This window comes from Aptenodytes forsteri, unplaced genomic scaffold (genome assembly GCF_000699145.1).
Source record: "Aptenodytes forsteri isolate BGI_AS27 unplaced genomic scaffold, ASM69914v1 Scaffold227, whole genome shotgun sequence".
NCBI lineage: Eukaryota > Metazoa > Chordata > Aves > Sphenisciformes > Spheniscidae > Aptenodytes > Aptenodytes forsteri.
The window spans coordinates 1,696,632-1,705,091 of record NW_008795365.1 but is presented as its reverse complement, the minus strand read 5'-3'; the positions used below and the strand labels follow the sequence as shown (position 1 = coordinate 1,705,091).

The window sequence follows — 8,460 nt, the reverse complement described above, 5'->3', positions numbered from 1 at the left end:
GTCATCCCCGCCCCGGGCCCCGCCCGCAGGACGCTCGCGGTGCAGGGGCCGCCCGGCCGCGCTCACCTCCCTCGGTGCAGCCGCAGCCCCGGCGCCGCTGGGCCAGGGATCGTCGGGGCCCGGCCATTACTGACGGCTGCCAGAGCGGGACTTCTCCCTGTTGCGCTGCTGACCTTACCCGTTCCCACCGCTGCTCCCTGTGAGGAGGAGAGTAGCAGAAACTGGTCGTTAACGGCAACAATTTAAACTGCAACAGCCCCTACATAGTCCTGCACTAACCTTACCTGGAGAAGTGCGTGAATGATGAGAACTGACACACAGAGCTCGTTCCGGCACCCCACCGCAGGACATTAAATGTCGATTGACGCTATTTCATCACCTCCTCGGGGCAGGAAATACCTCCAGGACCCCAAGGCCAAGATAGGAGGCGAAAGGAATGAACTTACAGGTTTCACAGTGGCCACATAGCTCAAGTACTAAGGGATAGCATTAAGGGAAATAAATACAGCCTGGTCTCTCAGAAAGAAAGATGCTGCTTTTCGTCCTACATTAACAAGTTACTGAGAAAGCTTGCTCTGGCATACTAGGGAAGCACTGCAGAAAAGCAGCGTCTCAGCTATTTCTTTTTTCCTTCAGAATACCTAAGCAAGGCAGACAAGTGTTACAGCGCTAAAGGCAGTTCTTACATGGTAATTACCCTGAGATATTTAAATCAACTTACTATTATGGTCTTAGTCCCTTTCCCATCTAAGGCGTTGAAAAATTCCTGTTTCTACTAGAGTATCAAGTGCTTTATAAACTGCTGCTTGCTACAGAAGCACACCAGAATGCTGCAGGAGCACTGCAGTGTTGTTTCTGTCCTGTTACTTTACTCACTGTGGAGTTTTGTTCTCCACCTTTCTTCCATAAAGCAGGCAGCGCAAGGTGTGCCATCCAAGCAACTTTTGGGGCTTACCACAGCTTTCTCTTCTCTTCGTGAGCCAGCTGTGTTGGGATGCGGACCCTGCACGTGCCTCCCATAGACCAGAAAGCCTGCACACAGAGGTCACCGTGCAGCAGCTGACCTTCACGTAGCTTCTTCCCAGGTGACACAGCATCTTGCACTCACCTGTCTTTAGACCAGTACTTGCTAGTACTGGGTGCGATACAGGGTTCTATGCTTCTGGGTCAAACCTACATCTCCAGGGGTTGGCACGGTATTCCAGCCTCCTCGCGCCTGTGAGGATGGCTTTGGGCCTGTAGTCCAGAGAAGGAAACCTTTTTCAACCTATTCCATAAAAAAAGATAGAAAATAACCACAGGTGGTAGGTACCAGTACTACTTGATATTCTTAAAATAAAAATGGCTGGTAGGTGTGTATTAATGACCCCTAACAGTCCATCTCAGCACATCTGTATGGAGTGAAATGCCGCATTTCTTCAGGCCAGGAAATCTTTTTAATCTCAAAATGAAGACCTAGCCTGGTCCACCCGTATGGAAACCTTCATCTGAAGGCGTGATGGCGTCAGCGTGTCTTTCTCCTGGACTGTTTTCTCCAGGATGAGTGTGATCCAGTCAGCAACCACCAGCCGGTGTGCAACCCTCCCCTTTCTCAGCAGGTCTGTTTCATGACCATGTGCCATCAGCCTACATGAGTCTTGGAGGCTCTATCAAGGAAGCTCTAGGCTGCTAGCCTATGAGTCCAGAGCCCATGTGGTACAGAAATGCCCAGTCAACCCTGATTCGTAGGCAGCTCGACTGATGTTTATTTGCCCAGTGAGGCTTTGTAATGCTGAAAAGGCTGCTCGACTCAACATCAGCGTACCACTTCCCAGCACAGTAGTTTGCATCTCTAGTCAGAAAGGAGTACTTTTCTCCGTGGGGCATGGCACAGCACTGAGCTGTTCATTTGGCTTAACACAGGGCATGCGACCTCACACTGAAAACACAGCAAGACATACAGACCAGGAGTAAGTTTCCCACCTAGGAGGCATAAGGGCTAAGAGCACAGCAAGTGCTGCGAGTACTGTTTTTCCTCCTTTGTTACTGAGTTGCAGTTCAACTGAAGCCACTGTTGGACTAGGAAGCAGGCTCCCTCTCCGGCTATCCACGGGTTGTTCAACGTGGACCCAAAAAGCCTGCATGATACAGGCCACAGGTTTGAACTATTTGTCCCCTATAATGCGTCCAGTAATTTCCATCCAATTAAAATGTCTTTTCGAAAAAGACATCAAATTTCTCTGTAAAGAGGCAGAGAAAAGCTGGCACGCATCTTTAATTTGTGAAACAAAAAACAAGTGAGAATCTTGGGAGCGTGTAACACAATGCACCATCTCAGCACACACAGGTAACATACCCCTTCCTCCCCAACCTATCTGCCAGAGAGATTTTAATATTAAAACCTCATTACCGCTATGATTAGCAGTACTTAGGGTTTGTTACAGTAATCATGGATTCTGTGACTTTTTAAACATTTGGGATTTTTATAGAGTGCCAAAAATGCTAATTTACTACCAAAGCCAGGATTTTATTTCAAACCTTTTGGTGGAAATCATCATCAGCTGGGCTTTTTGCATGCATGTTCCATGGAAATACAAAAATTCACAAGTGATCACCTAGTGGTGTTAGCTTTTTTTTTTTTTAAAAAAAAAGAAAAGAGTCCAAGTTATTAGAGTAGGAAATGAAAGGGCCTATGAGCTAGGTAGTTTTACCTCTGTAATATTTTTTAATGAGTTTGAGTAATTCCTTCTTTAAGAGATGGAGCAGAAATACCGCAAGTTACAGACTTTCCCCTCTTGTGGTTCTGCAGCAGGCAACTATGCTGAGGAGAAATCATGGTCTGGCTCCCCTCAGGGAGGACTTACACCACCTCCAGCTGCCCTGAAGGAGGAGAACAATACTGGACTTCTACAAAGTCAAACGTTTACATCAAAATATCCCAGAGAAGAATCTCGGTTTCAAGCACTAGACAAGTAATCATCTTCTAGGAGAACCCAAACCCAAAGGCAAATGACTCCCTGACTGGGCTGGCACTTACCCAGGCAATGGTCCAAGGCCCTGGTGCCATCAAAAAGCATTGCTGCTGAACATCAGGGATGTTTCTGCCGCACCTGAAGAGCAGCAAGAGCAGGTCAATGCACAATACCGCTTCTCCCCAGGCTTGCAAAACCAATCATGAAATGAATCCCGGTTCAGTGAAGCAGCGGCCAGCAGTGTCAGCAAACACTGGACATCTTCCCTTCGCACAGGAAGCCCAAGGAAGTAAAAACACGTTTGAGTGCCTCAAAAAAATCAGCTCACACAGGTAAGAGTGAGCAGGCAGTCTCTGACTCTCTCTTTTGGACTTGGCTCGCCCAGGAGTTTTCAGCAAGCCTTGAGCCGATCTCAAGCGTTCTGCTACCTGACTTGGTCTGCCTGTCCCCGTAGGACAGGCTGAGCACGTCCCAGGATGGGCGGTGTGAAGCGGCCTGCCTACTGTACTTGGGTGCCTCGCACAGGAAGCCCAAGGAAGTAAAAACACGTTTGAGTGCCTCAAAAAAATCAGCTCACACAGGTAAGAGTGAGCAGGCAGTCTCTGACTCTCTCTTTTGGACTTGGAGGAGTTAGGAGTTTTCAGCAAGCCTTGAGCCAATCTCAAGCGTTCTGACTTGGTCTGCCTGTCCCCGTAGGACAGGCTGAGCACGTCCCAGGATGGGCGGTGTGAAGCGGCCTGCCTACTGCACTTGGGTGCCCCAGTGGACAGGAATACCTCTGCTTCTTACAGTCTCTGGTGAAGCCACCTTGCTTGGGGCAGTAGAAAGTCTAATGATTGCCCTTGCACAGATGCAGACCTGAAGCACAGGTTTTGCTGAGGCAGAGTTGTCTAAGAGTGGGATATCTGGGGAACCCAGATACCTGAACTACTCCTGCTTGCGGGCAGCGCTACTCCAGCACCACCCTGGGGGTTTCCCTCAGAGACCAAACTGGAGCAGGGAATTTAAAAATGAGTTTTCCAACTGTTGGCTCCTGTGGCACTGTACAGCCAATCCCTATGAGAGCTGCTGTTGGGGGGAAACCACAACCCTGGTGAGGCACGGCATGCAACAGCAAAGACCTCATCTGTCACCCACGGGCTGCAGAGAGTCTCAGCAGGACTTGGCCGGTACTCGTGCTTTGTGCTCTTTTTCTTTGTGGAGTTTGCATTTGCAGAGTCTTTTCAATAAAAGGAAAATACTTTCTAATACGAATTGGTGCAATAGAAATTGCAACGTGACTGACTTATTTAACTGACATGCAGCTCATGTTACATGATTTATTTTTGTACCGGAGTCCGAGGTTATATTTAATGCGCCCTTTGGATTCTCGCTGGGAACGAGGAAGGCAGATGAGCAGACACACGTCTTAGAAGAACTGCTGTTTTCAGAGCTGGTCCCGACGACTAGCAGCAAGACACAAAAGTAATTATGTCATTGAGTAATGCATTGACAAAAATACTGTGTTTCCAACGAAGCAGGCGATGACTCCCTGTACAGATAAGGGCACAAGGGAGGATAGCTCTGTGGGGAGACAGATTGTTGCCCATGTGATGATTCAGGGAAAGGGCATTAGAATAACTTTGCAGCCCATCTGCCATCTCACCCTCAGCTTTTGCTATTGCCCAAGGTGTGTACGAGCTGCAAATACTCAGATACCCCTTAGTCTGGCCTTTGGGTGGTTTTTGCTTTCTTCCTTGTCAAGGCACTTTTGTCTTCAAACAGTCTTCCCATAAAATACTTCCCATAAACTGCGATTTTTATTGCAGTACATTTAAAGAGGTGGGCGGTGAGCTGGTGTTGTCCAAAGGCGTGAAGCGTGTGGCTGTAGCACTGCTTTGCCCTCAGACTGCTGGTAAACCCAGCAGTCTTATTTTGGTGAAGTGCCAATGACTGGACCAACCTTCAGACTAGCCAGGGAACACTTGCTGAAGGGGTAAGGAGGCACATGATGAAAAGCTGACTCAATGCCACCGTGGTCCTGCATTTGTAATTCTACGCCTGGTTCTATGAAAAGCCCCAATTCTTGAGAAGAAGGTGCAAGGACGTCCCCTAACCACAGTGTCCTAACCAAACCTACTCTCCTTTAGCACCTGAGAAGAGACACAATGTAAAAACCAAAAGGCAACATCTTCACCCATCAAGCCTGCAAATAAAACCAAATGGGTAAGTTACCTGAACACCTCCACAGCAATCTAGTCATTTCAGATAAACACCTGCACAGCACGACAGACAGGTTTTCTTGGTGTCAGGCAATTAAATCTTTATCAAGGTATAAATCAAAACACCAGCTTACGAATCATCATCATAACACGTTGCTGGAGGTTATATTTCCCTGTTTCTTTTCTACAGTTTACTAATATTGGACCTTTCTTTTAGATTTGTCAGAGAGTAAGTCAGAAATTGAATTCAGGTATAGGGATGAGTCTTAAAATCTTGAAAATAATATTGTGAACATTTGTTGAAGCTGCTTGTGCTTTCATTGGTTGGATATTATAGTCACTTGAATCCGTTTCATATTATTATGTAGATGTATGCACAGACATAAAGCTATATCAGATGTGTTACAGCTACTCATTGCGTTTGCCTTCGAAGCATATGAAGGTCTGTCCTGTCAGCTGGATTGTCCACCTGTAACTGATACCCCCGCCTCCCTGATTTATACATGTTGGGAAAGTGCCCAACAAGGAGCTGGGCCATCTGCAACAGGTGTCTCATGTCTTGATTTCTTACTGTCATAGACTGAGGTCTGTGAAATTCAACTTTGCTGCACTACAGAATTACTTAAGTGCATTACCTTGCCCTTTGAGACAAACAAATTAAATTTACTACTGCTGATGTATATTGTGTTGTACTGGGCACTCTGCCTTTTCTTATGCATCAAAGCATTCATTGAAAGAAGATGGTATCATACTGTCTGCAATAAGTGACATTTTACCGTGCAGGTCGTGTTGCAGTCCTGTTAATTTCCATTTCCCTTATGTTGTTTCTGGTCAGATGTTTTAGAAATTCCAGTAAGAAATAAGGATAATATTTTGTATGGCTTTGCCAAATATTTTGAATGTAGTTTGTGCAAAGGTCAGGTGTTCCTATGTGGTCAACAAGTGATAAGCAACGTTTAACAATGTGCCGTTTAAAATGAGTGAGTTAGTCTGAAAATGCTGCTTTTCCAAAGGCTCACGCAGTAATATACTGAATTCAGAAACAGGTGACTGCTGTGCTAAGTGGAGGCCTCAGACAGTGCAAAGGCCAAGCAAAAAGAGACAAGAGGCGCCTGTGGAGAAGAGGAGGTATAAATCTTGCAGAAACAGCAGACAACTCAACTTACCTTGAACAGGGTATTAATGGTGACCCTAACAGCTGGTCTTCTGGTCTTAGCTCCCCTGAAATGAAGACCCAGGGTCCGTGTCTCCTGTGTGCCTGGAGTACTGGTTATCAGCCCCTGCAGAGATGTCGGGGAACGGCTGGGTTTCCATCTCAGCTGCCCAGAGTCAGCTTAGGGACGCTGCAGCATGTGGAAAGGATCCTCTGCTCCGGCTCTGCAGTTTCAGCCCAGACCTAAAGCAGCATATTGGAAAAGATGCACTCTGCACTCTAGCATCTCATTCACTGTTCACACTGTGATTTAGGATTGACAGCTGTTAATTCAGAAGCAGCATGTGTACATGTTTCTGTTTGTTGCAAGGGCATTTAAAAACAGACCCTGTAAATCCTCAAACAACGGTGGTGATGGCAAGGCGCAACCGCAACGCACTCTGCTCTGTGTAAGAGGGAACTTTGTCCAACCACAGCCGGAGCATGATGATCGCAGGGAGGAAGGAAATGGGGCTGGAGAGGGGGGAGATCTAATAAAAGTTAAATGTACTTTCATGGAGCATTCTGGCTGGTTCTGTTCTACAGTAAAAACTTTACTGGTGTCAATAAGAAAATTCTCATTGATTTCATTGCTATGAGATGACTCCCCCCACCCCCACAAAAAAAAGAAAGCTCTGGAAAAAAACAGGAGGTACTGAGTGTCGTTAATTCCCCATGGAAGTACATTGTTGAAGAAGCATCATGGCTTGTGGACTCAAGCGCTAAATAAAAGCATTATACTTACAGTTGAGCAAGATACACTGGATGTGCCTGACAGTACTGTGTTTCACTAAAGAATGGTTGCATTTCCATACATCCTGCACCTCTCCAAGATCTTACCTGAATGTGGGCCAACTCATTCATGCATTTTCTTATTTGTGGCACCCAGCATAAAACATGTTTTTGCTTATTTCAATACATGGATCAAGCCATATTAGAAAAACTGTTGTTTCACAGTGGCGTAGAAAAAGATGAGATCTTAAATACAGGCTGGGGACAACCTGAAACTCCAAATGAGAGAGAGAACATAATCATGCGCAGATGCAACTGCACAAAATGACTCACCTGGAAGGCAAAGACAGAACGGGCCGAACAGCTCACAAGGGTTTCCAAGAGCAGAGACCCAAGGCGCATGGAGTTAGGACCTGTGAGAACCCGCGAGGGAACACTTCTGTTTACGCAGGTATTCCCAACCAATCGAATAACCTCCGGCATTTCGGTATTCGCCCAGGACTACATCTGGGCCAGGCTTGCCCATATTTAGAATACAATAGGTGACAGACTGAATCAGGATGTGCTTACTTCCTTGAAATCAGCATTCCCTTAGCTAGATGCAAAAAACAGGTAAGCTCTGCCACCTCTTGTCACAGTGGAGCCAAGAATTAAGGAGCCATTCTTCATTTTTGTTTTCATCAATACTTACTATCGTATGTGCAACTCTTTTCAAAACCGGCTTCTGAATTACCCTCCACTTGCTCTTGAAAATATTCAAATAATATTCCTAAATGTCATCCTAGATAATTAACCCTGCTCAGGTGAATAGATGCAAGCGGAGTAAGCACAACATGACATTTAACAGTGTAACCATGGCACCTCCACTCCTTGAACGAGGCTAAACGCAAATATTATCTCTTTCCTCTCCCTGTATTGTGTTGCCCTGAAAACTAAACAGGCCTTTTCCTTCAAATGCTGACAATGTAATTTGTTTCTTTGTGCTGAAGAGACTGGGTGAAAAGGCAGAAGCAGGATTAATTTACTGCTGAGGTACGGGGATGGAGTCCTGTTGATTTCAGCTGAGCTGTGTGCTCTCTTGCATCAGTGCGGGATTTGAACCTGAAGCTGAAGATGCATTTTTGAAGATGAAACTGATCTTCTGAAAATAGTGAAATGTTTCTGTAGAAAAGTAACTAACTGCATGGGGATTGATGACTTGGCCTAGCCATCAGCAAATCCTTCCAGCTTTGAAACATTTTCAGGAATTTATTTGCCTATAAACAATCATTGTTACTTACTACCACAATTACCATAACACCTTGAAGACCTGGAAGACCATCGTCTTTGGCACTGCACAGAAGGCCACTCGGAATAAATCCCAAGCTAATCCCTGCTCACTGTC

General features: G+C 46.0%; 1 long non-coding RNA gene across 1 annotated transcript in view; it reads right to left on the bottom strand.

Moving 5' to 3' along the window:
* Window positions 1-349, bottom strand: part of LOC109279490 — a 2,276-nt gene extending 1,927 nt beyond the window's left edge. The window contains exons 1-2 of the long non-coding RNA XR_002086204.1: window positions 280-349; window positions 67-197 (exon numbers count right to left, since the gene is read on the bottom strand). This is a non-coding gene — a long non-coding RNA (uncharacterized LOC109279490). The remainder of the gene's footprint in view (window positions 1-66; window positions 198-279) is intronic.
* Between the last annotated feature and the right edge of the window lie 8,111 nt (window positions 350-8,460).